Genomic DNA, 17,781 nt, shown 5'->3' on the forward strand with positions numbered 1-17,781 from the left:
CAGTCTTCTTTTAGAAACTGCAAGCATTTGTCTCCTCTCCAGCTGTGGCTGTTGAGCACACTTGACACGGCTCGGCTCGCACAGGGTTGAGAAACAGCCCACGGGTGTTTAAAATGCGGCAGTCCCCAGAACTTGCAGAGTGGTGAATGATTCGAGCAAGGCTGGTACAGCATGTGATATGTGGGTACTAGGTTCAGTGTCACATTTAATATCATTCAACAGTTATATGATTGAATGGATGTTTAAAAGCTCAGCAGTAATCCAAGATGGAATACTTCCTGTTTGACTGGCTTGAAATGATGAGCGCATCTTGAAATGTGCATTTGCTGTTATTTTTTTGGGTCCTCTCAATCACACAGGCCAGACAGCCTTTAAACTTCTTGCACGTCTCGAGGTTAAACTGGTAACTTAATCGTGGATTATCGTGGACTACTTTCAGCCGCGTGTTTCCAACACCTGGATCGCAGACTAAAGCCTGGCCTCGGAACATTCACGGGCAGGTCGTAAGTGTCCTCACAGAAAACGGGAAAAGTCTCCGCACACCTCGGTGTGTGACGGGTGCATCGCAGGAAAGCACAACCTGAATACAAATGAAAAACCTTCTGCACACTTCCTTCTGGTTTTAATAATTTATGACGTTTCAGGTTGTTCACTGTTCACTGGGTATATGAGCAAGGATCAGTACTAGACTGAGACGCTGCCTGAAGTGTCCAATCAGAGGACAAAAATCTGAATAATTATATAAGCTGATAGATTATTTCAGCCTATTCTGCAGTAATACTGGAATCTGGTGCAGTCTGTACTGTATTTGCTGACTCTCTTATCAGTCTTTGTCCTGTTTCCAACAACAATACACAGATTTTTAATTGAAGTAGACGCCATTACCCCCTTTCAGCATTCAGCAGTCAACCCTGTCTCCTAGAAATTACATTCATGTAATGTTCATTTGTTTCCCAATTATGAAGTGGTCACGGATGCATTTGCTGCCTGAAATATGTTTTATTGTATTTTTACTTGATTTTATGCATTCTGTGTACTCAGTGGGCTGTATTTTTCATTTTTTACTCTACTTTTATCCTCATTCAATCTTGTTTTACTATTATTATCAAGGAGGTTTGATATACATGTAAGTTTGAACATGTAATGGGAGGAGGTACAGAGAAGTTAACAGAAACAGAAAAAGTCAAATAAACAGAGTGAAATATTTGAAGTTGAACAGGGCCAACTGCACACTGACCAAAGAGGACTTTCACTCTGTTGTGCAGTGACATGCCGTAAGCCTAAACATGCATCAAAGCTACGCCCGGCCTATTTGAAGTCTTCAGGAAGAGCTGACTGGCAGGGATTTCCTTCTGCAGTCAGCAGACCTCAACTCCACTGAGCATCTATTTGAAGAGGGGGGGGGAAAAAGGGAAAACAGACTTTTTGGGGGGGATATTTTAAAACACTGGAGAAGCTCAATCCAGCTAGTGCCCCATTCACAAGGTTTTGCAGCTGTGCTCTGTAAGCCTGCCACACCTAATTTTATTCAGCTCACTTAATTCGGTCTTTGTAAGGTTGCAGCCGAGCTGATGCTAAATGAAATTAAAAATTCTAATCAATCTTTAATACAATGCTTTGCCCCGAATTGTTACCAATCGACTGCCGTCCTGAAATAATTGCTCACAATGATCTTTAAACTGTTTCAAACTTCTGGTTTCACTTCCCACATGATCAATGTGGATTCATCCAAGTGGAAGTGGTTTCTGCAGCCTCCAGTGCTGACCTTTACTTTACTGCTAAATGACTGTGCTAATCCTAATTTGACTTGTTTATGTTTTGTTTTTAAGTCAGCAGAATTCAAGTGAAAAGCAGAATACGAACCCCCTTCCCCGTGGCCTCAGCATTTCGGGCTTGGTGACAGTGATACATTATGATAAGTTAATTATTATGGCAGTGTCTTGATAATGCGTCTGCTGCTCCGGATAACAGTGGAATCATAATAGCCTTGAGCCCCCCCCCATAATGCTGACACTTGGCAGGAACCAATGAACATCCCCGTCTTATTTATGTACATTTCAGTTGTTTCCTTTTCCGGGACAGACCCAGAGATGGTGTTGGGGTTGGAAAAAACAAGTTTCTGCAAGGGATTTATGGTGTAAGTGGTCAAGCCATGTACCAAAAAACAAGTGAACGCTAGCTGTTGCATCAGTTGCATCACCCGCCTTTTGTGACTTTTCCATCTATTTTTACAGCTACAATATAAAAAGAACAGCATGGCCTTCAGAAAACTACCTAAAAAAAAAAAAAAAAAAGATGGATTGTGTTTTGATCCATATTTTTAGGGTCTGTGTGATCTACGGCACCACAAGAAAACACTACAGATCTCAAGGCAGCCAATTAGAGCCTTGGTTCGTGGCTGCCACGGCTGCAATTGTCTGATGACCGCTGAGTCCAGCAAGTGCTCATTAAAAACGAGCTTGGTGACACGCATTGTGGATTCAATTGCAGAGATTTAACTCACTGTCAGAATCATTTCAGACCTAATGCGCGTGCAGTGCTATCATTGGCCCACATTTAAAGGAGCTTAAATGATTTATTTATTAATTTACAGTATTTACTGCCTTGTTTTGTTCTCTGCTGAAGTACCATTCTGACTTGTGCCTCGATGCTAAAACAGAGACGCAGGATTTATAATGAAGGCTGCTTATGTTGAGACTTTTTCACTTCCAGTTCACTTTCTTAGAAAACTGGGTTTAGTATTTGAACTGCTCCTTCAATTTATATTCAGAAATGTCTGAGTAGAAAGCATATTGACCCTGACTTGTCTCGAATCTTCTGTTCTGCAGATTTGCCACCTGGTCGGTTTGACTCCCTGTGTTTCCCCACTGAGAAGATAATACACCAAATTCAGTGACATTTCCAACTTCAGAATACCTTCTCTTTTGTCTGATTATATTCCACTGCTTGACTTTTTTGTCTCTTTTTATCAAGCCAATGCTGTCAAACGAACAGTGATTTTCTCCTCTGTTCCATCTTCCAAATCATGTTGTGTTAGTTTAGTATGTTAGATTGTGTGGTTTTATTCTATTTTCCCATGTACATATCCAACCTTACAGTTTGGGTCGTAACTATTGTTATTATTATTATTATTACCATCTGCAGCTCTATCGAATATATTTGTGTCCTGAGACTGGCTAAGCCTGCATCAAGTCAAGCAAGTGTGACATGTATGTATGATAAAATACTGTGAGTCCTTGCAGAGTTTACAGAGTTTATAATACTTGGATTAAACCATCATTAGCTAAGGCACTATGCCCCTAACTCTAATACGAGATATGGTGCAAATACTGAACACAAATGCGACCATCATTCATTTCAAGGCAGGAAAACAAATTTCCTGAACCAATATCATGCCTGTCGCAGGATGAATACACTTAAATCCAGCACACAGTAAAGACTCGAGAGTTTAAAGTGCAAGAAAACCTCAGTTAACAATAGTAATCGACAGTGACGGCTAAATGGTGTCAGCAACTTACCAAATTTAGAAGATGTTGACAGAGTTTGTCTGGCATGTTGCTGCTGAACTGTTGAACTCAACACTTCTTGCATGAAAGTGGTGTAAATCTAATTTAAAAGCTGTGAGAAATAGCAGTCACTGTAGGTGAGTGGAGCTTCCTTTTGGTTGACAAAGCCATTTTTGATGACTTTGTCGATTCCCACAGCTAAGCAAGAAGCGCCTAGCTGCACACCACCAGATTAAGAACTGGTGCTGGCATGGGCGCACCAATGCTCACCTTGTTTCTGTGTTTAGCATCTATATCGTGACTTGAACCTCATTAAAAACTAATTAAAACTACTTGATGAAATGTGCACAGTATTAACCATGTGATGACCAGCTACAGTCTCAGTTTAATCAATTGCTCATGAGGCTGAGGTTGAAGTGATTTTGTGGTCCGAGCACTGCTAAAACGCAGGAGATCTACACTCAACGTTGTGCCTGAATGCACCCTGTGAAGACAGACAGAGCACTGAAGCTGCTGCTGCTCGGCTAACGTCCCGCTCACGCCACGTCTCCCGAGCTGTGGTGGTTTGGGAACATGGTGATTAGGTGATTAAATGGTCATGTACATGCTCTCCTGTCCTAAATTGTTCAACTTGAGCAAAAATCTACTCAAACTGTGTGACTGTACTTCATGGACACAAACGGGGAAAAAAAAAAGAAAACAGCAAAGTCTGGAGGAAACCAGCAAAGAGGTGGTTGGCGCACGTTGTAAGATGGCTAAAGTCTTCACCGTCACATCCTGGTTAAAAACACTGGGAGAACAGAGAGCAGTACAACTCTGTTGGGTGGTATCAAATGATCAGACAGTGCGAATACAAATAGACCACATCACAATGCAACAAAGACAATAATACAAATGATAGAATACACTCATCTGATACTATTATGCTCTCAATACAAAACAGTTTCCCATTGTTATTTATGATGGATAAATGCACAACAGTGGATTTTAACAATGGCTGTGAGTTTTACTAATGCAGCTGTTGTTCACCATGATCCAGCGCAAATGAAGGCCGTCCAGATTTAAACGCCTTCAAGCACTGTCACAATGCAAAGTTGCGGATGTGCCGCCGGGCTGTGTGAGTGAGATAGTGTCAGCCAGACATCCTCAGTCCATCTGTGGTAACTCATTATGTCAGCATCAGCAGCTAATTAGAAAGGGAAAAACTGTGGAAATGCCAGATGCTGAGTGCCCAGATCAATCAGACAGGAATATAAAAGTAGCTGCTGCAAGTGAGTGTCAGGGTAAGGGTTGGTTTATTCTCTTCAGAACCCATGCATCCACGTGGATGTGTTCTGAGTCAGAGCTGGAAATTGTGAGCCTGTGTGTGCGCGTGATAATAGAATCAAAACACAGGCTCAGAAACTGAGAGCTTTCCATATTTCCAGCTGTTTTTTCCCCCTTTTGGATCAATTGTGCAGAACAGAGCGACAAGTAAGATTGCTTTTTTCTTTTTTCTTTTTTTTTTTCCTCTTGCCTGGCTACTATTATCCGAATGGAATCAGCACTGAAAGTTTCCCCCATTAATCATTACAGCAACCAAGTCGCTCTTGCTTTCTCCTACACGTATGAGTCGCACAACCCACACGTACACACACTAAAAAGGCCCATGCGGAACAAAGGAAATCCTACCTGGAAATAATATGAGGGCATATAGCTCTCAGACAGCTCTGAGAGCTCTGAGACAAATAATATAAATAAATACACACATACACAAGCTCCCCATTGTGCCATTGAATTCCTATCCTGATCTCAGCGGGGTCAGCGCGCCCGACAAGCTTATCCAGAGGTGTGTGGGTGGTGCAGAGGAGAGTGAAGCAAGGGACTGAAGCATGGTAACAAACAAGCCATCGGGCAGACACACAGAAACGAAGTGGAGGCATGTGCCGGAGACGTGAGGTTGTTCAAATTACAGATGTTGTCAATTAAACCACAAAGCGGAGGTTGCAGCATCAGTTTTATCTCACTTGAGAATTTTTCACTCTTGTAAGCACAGTCAAGGTTTTGCAAGTAAACCCTCAAGTTAAAAGCTTCAAAAGGGGAAAAAAAGCCCTCTTACACCTCCATACTGCAGGTGTATTTGTACTGTAATGTTACTGTCTGCTCTAATAACTGATGATGGCAAAGAAAATAACAAGACGGGCTCTCTTTTAAAGCTGTGTCATGTTACTAATGCGGACAGTTTTGTTGCTCAATGAAACATGAAGTACTTACAACAAAGGGAAGCTCAAGAAAATGGTTGGGACAGCTTGTTCTGGCCAGTATACTGTGTATTCACATACACGGTATACTGTCTAGAGGGTTTGTCTTTCATCTCTCTTCCAGTTGTCCTACTTGGAAAACAACTAAGACGTCTAACATACCGTAGCACCTAATAAATATTGGCTTGGATGCAGAAAAAGCTGTGGGAACACACACACGTTTGTATGTGTGAAGATATCGCTGCTCTGTGATCGCATTCCTGTATCTGTGTTTGGCGCAACATGTTTCTGCATCCTATTACTGAGGTTCAAACTGCATATATAAAACCTCTTATAATCTAGGTATAGGTCAGGTGATATAATGCCAACAGAAAATAGTAAAATAGACCTGTATTTTAATGGTAACTCATTCATAAGCACTTACATTGTTTCTCTATCTATAACAGCATGAACCAAATACTCCACAGCACAGCTTGCTGCACTGAGGATGACCCCCATCAGTTGTTTACGTCACCTGAAGCTCTTTTACACTTGTGTGAACGGTAGCATTGTATTAGTATATTCATAGCGCTGCTGTTTTGTTTAATAGTAAAAGTGGCATCATGTGCGAGACAGAATTATCCCAGAGTGGCACTAAAATGAGTCTTATGCTGCATTGTCTAGTGCAGACTGTAATTACAAGCAGCCGAGTGGGAAGAAAACACCAACATCCTAACTGTAATTCTGTGCTTGAGATATCATTCATGTAAAAAAAAAAAAAAAAAAAAAAAGTACTTGTACTTGTAGAGAAAGTAGCAAAGTGGCTGCATCTAAATAAAGAGACCAATACTGACACTATTGATATTGACAACAGCTAACTTGTACACTTATTTATTTATTTTTTTAGCATATGCGTACAACTGAAGCAATAACCTGGGCTTCAATGACATAGACATGATGGGGTCGGGGATCAAACCATCAACCCTGGCCCTGCATTCAACCAACTCAGTCCACCAACTGATCTACAGCCAGCTGTGGTTGTTCCTGCTCTATTCAGTATTTTTATATCAGTATTTTTGGATCAAACAGCTACACTGCATGAAAGGTATCACTCGTAGTGAAGAACGCACAGCTATATTTTAAAAAAATCTCAGTAAATCCATGACACACTACCTGCCCAGCCCAAAATTAGCAACTAGATTGTTCACATGGTGGAGCATTAGATATTCCCTCCATAATTGGTGGAGACCAAAACAGAGTTGATCAAATATTGGACTCACATTTGCCAGGTACTACAAGCCATAACAACTTCTTAAGTCATAATCTGTCAATGTTGTGTCTGCGGCTTGTTGTGTTGCCCCTAAAAGCAGGTTTAAGGAAAGTGGATATGCAAAATAATAGCTGACTTCGGCCTGTTTCCCAATTATTTGAATTACAAGGCTAACGTAATGCTAAAGGGTAACCACCTTGGAGTGTGCGAATGCTGCCAAGTTGGACGTCTGGGGGACAATGGCACCTTAATCCGATCAGCAAGGCCTTTTGAGCCACTGTGGCTGCACACCCCTCAAAAGGATGACTACTGCTGTTCGGCCAGGTGCATCTTTTTTCAATTGGTTTATAGAAAAATGCTTTGAAATCCATTTTTCCATTGCTCCACCTGCAAGGGCACTTGTCTCCCTCAGCCCTGAGCAGATCGGTTGTTAAATACTGGCTGCACTTGAAGTGAGCTTCCTTTGTCTCGCCAGACACTTGATGTGGTCTTGAAAGTGAATGCATGCTTTTCGTGATGAGACGTGTGAAGTGCTGCTCATGTTTATGCACAGACAAAAACAAGCACACGCTCCTATTCCAACCACTTTCTTTAAAGCCTGCTTCAGTAGACTTCAGGTGTGTAGGCTTGTCTATGGATTTTACAGTGGTTATACAGTGTGGCAGATCTATGTATTTGTGTAGTGACAGTTAATTTACTATTGCTCTGTTGTAAATCCCACTTAGCTGATGATCCATGCACATTAAAACAAACACCACTAATTATTTGCAAATGATATTTGCGCTGGAACAGTCACTAAACACACTAACAAACAGGCAGGAGAGAAAAAAAAAAGTGTAGAAAGTAAATGTTTGCACGCAGCTTTAGAATTCAGTGTGACAACAGGAGAGAAAGTGCCAGATCTGTATGCAAACTTTCAACAAAACAGTTCCATTAATAGCTCTTGTCAGCAGGTTCTATTTGGAGCTCAACTTCCGGACCCCCTGCGAAGGCGTCCGGGGACAAAATTGGACACTCCTTGGTGCAGACCAAACTACTGATGCTAACGTTTTGTGAAGCCGGGGTTGACACATGCATGCACACACACACACATACACACACCCCTCGCGGGAGGGCACGCTCGAAGGCCTCATCCAATCTGTCAGCGTTCTGCCGGCGTGCTCCCCTCTCCCTCTGTTCCACAACCTGCACGCAAACAGAGGCATTTACTAAATAATCACGTTGTAAGGATTTCTTATGTCTCTGTCGTATCACTGGATGTAGGTCAGCGGTTTGATTGTGCATTTTTAGCTGTTTTCATGGCACCCAGTGTCTGAAATTAACTTTTTGATTCACTGGGAACTGCTAGATGATAAAACTCCAAAGGCCATGCATGCTTCTTTTCTCGCTGAATACAAGTACTGAGATCACAAACCAGCAGCCAGTGCAGGGTTTCGTCGTTTTCCCAAAGAATTCAATATTTGCAAAGCAATTATCAAACTGATTTAAACATGATTTGCTAACGCAGTCAGCGGGAAATTTAGTTCGGATGACGAAGGATTTGCCGATCCAATCTTAACCACACTGATCAACTTGTAAACTAACTGCAAATAGAGTTTCAGCATGTCCTGTTCTTTTACTGCATATGTAACATCAGGTGCTATCAGTGTAAACGATGGGTTGGAAAATATCAGAGTTTCTGAAAAGCTGCAAAGGTTCAAGACCATGTACATAAAAACATGCTAATATATTCAGCTTTTCTGGTTACATTTTGGATTCAATCAGCCACATAGATCATAGTTTTCTTCCCAACTGCAGCAGCAAAGGGTTCTGAATTTGTTACCGCTCTGATCCACAACAGAAGCTGAGATTTGTGAGTATCATAGTATTTACAGTCACTCGCCATCCCAAACTGAAGAAACTAAAGGATTTCACAGAGACAAAGTTGAAGTAATTAAGACATAACATGCAGATATGCAGCAGTGTACATTGGGAATGTACTGATCAAGTGTTTTGGCACACACAAGCTACAACCTGAAAATGATGTAAAATAGAACTGTTACTAAGACAAACATAGAGACCAGCTGCAGAGAGCACAATTACCAACGGCCGATATGATCAGCTGCCGGCGACCTTGACGACACTGTCGGTATCACTTTAACCGGCCAAAGTGACCATCAATGACAGCTAAAAATGAGGACCTGCCACTTGAAAGAAGAGATCACAGACTTTGTATTTGTTGTATTTTTTTAACCTGGGTGTCGGGCAACAGTCAGTCCATTAATATATGCCCAGATTGGACCAGGACGTCTCAGGACATCATAGTATTCATACTCGTGTAACAGTCCACATCCGTTCAAGTTTATACTGAGGTCAAGTGGACAAGTGAAGTTATATCAATGACAACAATACATACTTTTATTTTGCAATTACTGGGAACTGCTAGCATGTATCTATGCTCTTGATACCATGTCCAGTCACGTTCAAAATGTCTGAGTGAGTAGATCAGTGACGATGCTCACACACGCATCGTGTAATGCAGTAAGTGTGTGTGATGCAGTGTATTCATTAAATTGGCTCAGGGGTCGGCTGTCTCCAGACTGAGGCAGTCTGACTGCAGGTCAGGAGATGTGAGGCCCCTCTCCTGGTGTCCTCTGCAAACCGCATGGTTTCTAATTTCTGAGGCTGCGGGGCGACCTGATAACCTGAGGGTTAATGAGCTTTTCCCTGAATCTCCCTCGAATTTCCCCTGAACTGCCCATGCTCAGTGTACTTAACCCCGGCCTGGTCCACGGCATCATTTCCTCCAAAAGCTATAGAGAGCATATCATGACCAACTCTTCATTTATCGCTCCCATGTAATTTTTCAAAGTAAATTCAACTTTTTTTTCAGCCTCTCTTGCAGGCTTCTCATTTCACACCAATTCAAAATAATTCCACAGTGAAGAACACGATGAGCTTGTCATCTGGTTGTAATATCTCAGTCTATCTTATCTGTTTTCAGTTTTTTTTCACGGATTATCCATCATATCAAATCAAAATACCTGGGCAACCACTCAAAACTGCTATCCAACTTTTATCAGTTTGTGCACCTACATTTAATGCATGCAGCATTTTTTGGCCCCTCAAATGTCGTCATACACCGAAATATGCAGCAAATGTAAGTGAATGTGATCTTCATTAAAATGGTCACGTCCAACTTGACTGCAAGAACTGGGTAGGTTCCAAAACTGTCTCTGACGGGAGGGGGGTGACACACTATGTTTCATGCCAAAAAACATGCTTCTTCAGTAAGACGCTCATTTGTAAAGTTCAGTCAAACTGTACAGCATTGTAGAAACAAAGCCTGCATGCATCATCTCCACCTGAAGGGAGCTTTATTACCCACGCCCTCATACATGACATGCACCACGATCCATATTAATGATTGCAGCCTGTTGTGGCCATTATTGCCAGATGAATGCAGACATTTATTAACCCTGGGTGTCTGTTGCAGAAACACAAATAAACACATCTATTATTTTAAGTGGTGTCAATACGCCGACCTTTGCTTCTTGTGTTCTGCATGCTTGATTTAGTAATGTTTCCACCATCAACGGTCCTGCAGGGCCTGCACTTATTACATGTGCTGATGTATGAATACTGATGTAGTTTTGCCTTTGAGATCATATGATGATGAGTTTGCGTTTGATTAATACACAGTCTGGACTAAAATTTGTTCTCTCCCAGACTTAAGTCTTTGCTCCCACAAGCTCTCTCCTATTAGCATATAATATCATTTCCCCTCCATGCTCCTTTTGATATGCCACTTAGTCGACCAAAGGAGGCCTTGCAAAATTTCGTTTCAAAGTGAGCGGAAAAAATTTAGAAAGTAAAGCTGGGTCAAGATTCATTTGCAATCTGTTGCCCAAGGAACCAGCATACTGATGTAAACTCACCCTAAACTCTGTCAAAACTCAACAGTCATGACTGTTTTTAGTTGGGAAAAGTCGTAAACTATTATTACTCCTCTAATGATTCTTATTTATGTATTTGGTTTGATCTTTCTTTCAAGGAACTCAGCTATAAAGCTTTCTAAATCAGCCTTCTTCATAATCAGCTTGGACTTCTTAACATCTTTATGAATGTGGCCATCAAAGAGCCGCTGGTCTGTGATCTGTGATCAGCAGAGCTCACAAAGCCAACGTATCACTTCCAGCCAATTATAATCCCTTTTGTAATCATCTCTGTTTTGATCGACTTGCAGCCCGGGCGGCTGTGGCTGCCTCTGTGATGGTGTGACATCCGGGGAGATTTGATGGATTGGGTGGATGGGAGCTGGTGAGACGCACAGGTTGATTGAAAAAGTGGTCAGTCAGCAACTTGGAGCACTCTCACAATTAGGTAGAGTGTGTGCAGTATGAGGTGTACAGTATGTGTGTATGTTTGGCTGTGCATGCCTCATGCAGAATGCATCATTGTGTACAGGTGCTTAAGTTGTGCGTTCACAGCGATGTGCAGTTGAATTCATGCAGCTTTGTCTCGTGTGTGTGTGCGTGTTGGTGCAGAGGCCCATGGGTGCATTACATTGCAACTTATTTAATAAAGGCTTGATTAATTACAGTGCCATGGCCTGTTTGTCTCTTGAACTTCAGGCCCATTAAAGAACAAGTCAATGTGCACATTATTATAATTAGCTGTAAAAGACAAGTTTTCTTCCCATTAGAATAGCAATAAATACGAACTAAACACACTTAGAATTTGTGTCTCTAGGAAAACAACCCACAGAGCTAAATGTGAATGGGAATTGCACTTGTGCCGCTATTTCAATTGCAAATGCATTCACTGTCAGCTTCGGTGATGACTTTATGGATGCAGATATGCAAACAATGCGCTGCCTCAAGGTGAAAGGTTGCATATTGTACATACAAAGCCCCCGTCTTGTGGCTGAGAGTCTGCATTTCAAGCACAGAAGCCGAGGCTCAAACTGTGCTTTGATATGAGGTGACTGATGGTGTGCATGTAAGAGCGAATATGGATGTGAAAAAGACATTGTGCACAGTCGGTATTCTCATGTGGCTTCGCCTGTTTGTACACATAGAATGTGCATGAGAGCTGATACATAGAGCACCCTCATGCTGCTTATGTGGAGTCATATATATTAAGGAGCGGCCCAGACAGAGATCAAAAAGCAGGATCAGCAGAGCTGATCTCCTCTTGACGGTTTCATATTCCGTTTCATCCTCCACCCACGACCACATTCCTCCCTCCTTCCCGCAGACCTGCTCCTCTTCTGTGATCTGAAGACTGTGGCCATGGGAACTCCCGGGGCTGCTTTGATCACTCGCTTTATTTGTTTTCATGAGCACGATCAATGGGGGAAAATGAGCGGCCAGACTGGACCGGAGCAGACAGGGGTCACGGTTCTGTGTGTGTGACTCATTTCCAGTTTCATCACTTCGGGAAGTAGCAGGCTCTTGCTGCAATAAAGGAAACGATTCATTTTCTAGAGGTGTTCTGTCTCTCGGTTAGTGACAGCAGCACAGTTTGAAAGAATGTGTGGGTACAAAATTACGTCACCTAAAATAGCCACTTTCTATGTCATCAAAGTGGCCACTACTCTGATTGAGGCACTTGACACATGATTGAAAGTTGAATTGAAAGAACGGAAGCAAATTCAACACAACTTAAGAAGACTGACAGAGCTTTTCTTTGCTCAGCGTACGGGACGGACGTGACAGCTGAAGACAAAATGAATGCTAACCACTTTTGATTATCAAAGACGCAAAGAAACCCATCACCCTTTGCGCTTACTTTTACAGGATCTGAGGAGTGTCTTCAGAGAATACGCTGTTCAACTGAACATGACATGCAAGACTTTTTGATGTTACAGCACATGAGGAAACATATGAAGCTGTGATTTGATGTATATTACAACATGTCTTCATTTTGCTGGTCCACAATGCATTGTGGGACAACGGGCTGCCATGCAGAGGGCTTCAGGAATGTAGGATCAGGTCTGATTATCCTCAGCTCTATTCGGATGAGGTACGTTACAACTGTGAGCTGCCAACACGCAGAGCATGCTCATTCGAGCTGAATCGAACAGTCAATTGATCTAGACGAGAAAGAATCACTTTTTATAATCATTAATTCAAGTCATTTTTAGAAGCAAAACTGGCCAAATTTCTTCACTTCTCCGTGGCATGATTTTCTTACTTTCTTTCTTTAATGGTTCATATCATGGCAAATGTAATATCTTTGGGTTTTGGACTTTTGGTTGATCAAAGACATCAACCTGTTACTTGAAATTACGATGGGCAATTTTTCACTGTTTCGAATGTTTCAGAACAATAAATGAATTCATCATTTAAATAACTGATAATGAAAATAAGCTTTAGTTGCAGGCCTGTAATGTGGTTTTAATGCAATATCAGCACTTCATTTGCACTTCACTTTGTATTCGGGGGCATTTCTGAGCCCGTTGCGAGAGGATATTTTACAGTTAACTGCACTGATGAGTCAAATCCAAATAAAAATCACTCTAAACAGACATCCTCCTTAAAAACAGCATGGTTTTCCTTTCAGTAATGACTGAAAGCAGTGAGTTTAGACAACAATATGTGGTGCACTGTTCCATCCTGGTTGGAGAGTATGTAACCAAAACGCCCAATGACCACTGATACAATGACCAGTCTCTGTGCATTCATTATGAATGGTAATTAAAGTCATGTATTCTGCACAGACACTGAAGTGCTTTTTTTTTTTCTTTTAAATACCAATCAGCAAGAATAAAGTTGTGTTTACAGGCGCTCATTAGTGGGGCCATTTTGTCAAGCAGTTCCAAGTTGTTGTTTCAAGTGAGCTTTTGGTGTCTCTTGAAGTTGGAGGTCATGTCGGGTTGCTCTCTAATTGGGTGTCAAGAGGATTCTAAATATTTTCACACCCACACAGCAGACGTGCACACGCGCGCACACAGACACACACACACACACACACACACACACAGAGCAAATACATCCTGGTTTAATTGGTCAAATAGGCTTCCCTGGCCGGTAGTGCAAAATCATAAACCCATACACACACAGACACACACACACACACACAGACACACACACACACACACACATACTGCAGTGATGTACAGTAGAAGCTCCTAATAAGGATTTGTCAGGCCTGTAGATTTGCAGAGCACTGGAGGAAAGCTGCCGTGCCGCTCCAGAGACAGGCCACTGAAGCGCTTCAACTTTGACTGCTGCGGTCACAGTTGCTCTCCACACTTACAGCCAATTAAAATGCACGGCAAAGTGGGACAGATCAGACAATCAGACGTACCGAGGCGCTTTTCAGCATGTTGTGAAATTTGTGAGACAAGTCTCTCAGTTGTTTCTGTAAAAGCTGCAGAGGTGTAATGGATTATTTATTATCGATGTGCAGCACAGGGAAACGGGCATCACGCCCGGAGTTAGTATTCTGAAAGAAAGGCAAAGATTAAAAAATAGGCCAAAACACCAACTGCTGCCAAGTAAATTCTGACTCAGTGTTCTCCTTGATTTCCACCAATAACAGGCAACTAGATCCAGCATATACTGCTTTGGCCAGAATGTGAGACGACCCTGATCATAAGATGTGCCCCTTCCTCCCCTTTGCACCGTCTGCGTTTGAAGATAAGAAGCACTCTTAATACGAGGTAGGCCGATATACCATATTTAACATCTTTGAAATGTCACATCTAATTAAATGCACCATAAATAATAATAAGTTTAAAAAAAAATCATCAAAAATAGCTATTTTTTAAACAGAATTACCGAGAAGTTATATTCAGTCTCAAAGAAAATACACACTCACGCTCTCTGCCAAGCTTTTAAAAGGAGTTTGGGACCACATGAAGATCTGACTGTATTTCTGAGTTTGCTGTATTCAGACATGACATTCTGTGACAGTATTCATTGGCCTCTTGGCTAATTTCTTTGGTAAGGAAGCTGCAAACTCTCTCTACTCACTAGGAGTTTATTTATTTATGGTAGTAAAAAAAAAAAAAAAAGAAAGAAAAGAAAAAAGCAAATAAAAACGACTTCCTCCTGGAGGTTTAACAGGTCTTAATGGACACTATCTGGGGTGATTAACTTCAGCTCAGTGGATCCTGGAGTACTGCACTTAATAGGGTGAACCTGGAAAGACTTTGGAGGAGCTCATTGAATGCAAAAACATATACAAACTACGATTTGACTTAAAAAATATGGTCAGTTCCAGGATCACTCTGTCTTGTATGGATTCATACGTGTAGCCACAGATTCCAAAAAAGGGGCTCTAGATAGGGGTGGAAAAAAAATCAATTTACCTAAGTGTTGTGATTCCTAATCTGATTCTTTGATTCTTGAATTGATTCCATACATATATATAGATAAAGCCAAGCAGTTGTCTGTTCTTATAGCATGTATATTTTCTGTGCTGTGTGAAAACAAACCAATAGGCGATGACTTCACGTTGGCAACTTAGTCAGCAGCTTTAATTCATTGTACTTCACATTTTGTTTACCACTCTTATGTGCACTTGAGTTCAGGGTTTTTGAAAGGACACTTTTCAAGTTCAAGTGAAGAATGTTAATTCACTGAAAGTCTCACATTTGTGCTGTGGATGTATTCATGTGGGACAAACATCTGTTATTTTCTTATGGCAGGAGGTTTATGAGCAGGGTCACTAATGCAGCAGTCTACCTGAAGACCGACCTTTTGTATTTAGAGTTTTTTATGCAGTATAGCAATGATGCTGCTGAAATAAAACTCAGAAAGACTGTTTAAAAAAGCAATAAATCACAATAAGTACCGCAATCGTATTGAATTGGGGATAAGTATATTGCCTCCCAGTACTACAGCCCATCTGATTGAGCCATGAGGGTATCTGTCAGACTGTTTAAGGATGGGCAGAAACTCACTGGCCTAGCATTATTAATGCTGCAAACAACCCATAACGTAACACTCTTAAAGTGACACTGTACCACAAAGACTCCCACAAACTAATTTCCAGAGCGAAAACCAGAGAGCTTATAAAAAGAAATCATGGTCAAAAGTCTTATACTTGGCCCAAACCACATGAGCAAGGGAAAGGAAAGGCAGATATAATACAAGCCAAAGTAATAGTTCCTTTTAGTGTATTTCACTATTTCACATTTTAGCACACAGACTTATGTGGGTCCATAAAAAGTCACGCACCAATGCAAAAGGCTGGAGAGACCTGACAGAACTGTAACTTAAACTAACTCCTAAAATAAATGTCACGGTGTATAGATAGAGAAATGGTGAAATCTTTCAGCTTGTAAGAGTCTAGTAATAACCTCAAAACCTGCAATGCATTCTGGTCTTTCTGTGCCATTTACGGCATGTGCAGTCCGCTGCAAGTGTGTCCAGAGGGCTTGGTTTTAGGGGCTCAAAAAGAGAGAGAAAAGATTCTATTCATATTTTCTATGAATTTCTTATTAGCATATGTGATATCTCACTAAAATTTTCTGCTGGGCTGACTAGACACAAATCTCATCAGGCGGCGACGGCGAGAGGAGGACTCGGTGGATTTAGAGGCTGCGTGCCCTCGCTCTCCCCGTGAAAACAACAGCACTGTGACGAAGACGGTCCAAAAACAACACGTTCCTCCTGGTCCCATCTGTAACTGCCATTGTCTGGAGAGTAATTCGGGATGATGCACTCAGCTGTGAGCTCCTATTTTACATTTATCATGGACCTAATGCAATCACACACACACACGGAGTTATTAGAGAGGAGAGGAGGAGGATGAGACAGCCCATTGGATGAACACATGGCTGGGGATGATGCTGAGCAGCTCTCTGAGTGGGAGAAACAAATCTACAAGAGACATTTGATTTCAGCCGACAGCTCCTTATGAACACCAGGCTTATGAGATGATTTATACGAGCAGATAAGAGGGCAGTGGCAACGTTACAATGATCTCATGGCCATTCATAACATCTACCGCTCTATCTCACTCATTCATCTCTCTCGCCTCTGTCACTTGACGCATGTGGTGTTTCAGCTCCGTCAAAAGACAAATTAAAAGAGATACCGCTCCAAAAGTTTTAGGTCAGACATGGTCTGTTTTTTTTTTTTTTTTTCCAATCCAAACAAGCAGACACAAAAGTTAGACTGAGAAGAAGAACCGTCTTTGACCTGATGTTTCTCTCCCCAGCCTGACAGCACAACAGAGCTCGCATCATTATCAGAACTTATCCACTTCCCTGAAATTGCCTTCTGCCTGTGAAATTAATGACAGGCATTTGTACAGTGACAGGCGGCACCCAATACAACTGTAATCTCTCCCCAACTGTGTCGCGACGCGGCAGAGGACATGAGGGAAACAAATGGAGAGACAACAAGGCTTGTCATTAGTCTTGGCAAGGACTCAAGGACGCGGGAGGGAAAATGGGAGAACAATCTCTTGGCTGTTTTTATTTTTTGATTATAGGATTCATTTAGGAATGGAAATTTGAAGGTGACTAAGGAGGCAGGATATTCAGTGAAGCACATTTTAACGTGGCTTGATAAATATGGGCTGCTGGACAAAGCTTCATGGCTCCTCTTTGTTAAATCACACTGCTCCATTGGCTGTTTGCTGCGCAAGGTGAACGTTTAATTTAGAAAAGCACATTTGTTTTGAGCCGAAATTAGAAAATCAGCCCGTTTAAGAGGATCTATGGGGTTTTCCCTGTTTAATGCAAAACCACACCACATTTGTCATGACAAGATTTAAAGTCCCACTTTATTTCAACACTTAAAGCAGCACTTATCAATATTTTTCATGTTAACAATGAATCAAATGA

Source organism: Chaetodon auriga, chromosome 23, assembly GCF_051107435.1.
Source record: "Chaetodon auriga isolate fChaAug3 chromosome 23, fChaAug3.hap1, whole genome shotgun sequence".
Lineage (NCBI taxonomy): Eukaryota > Metazoa > Chordata > Actinopteri > Chaetodontiformes > Chaetodontidae > Chaetodon > Chaetodon auriga.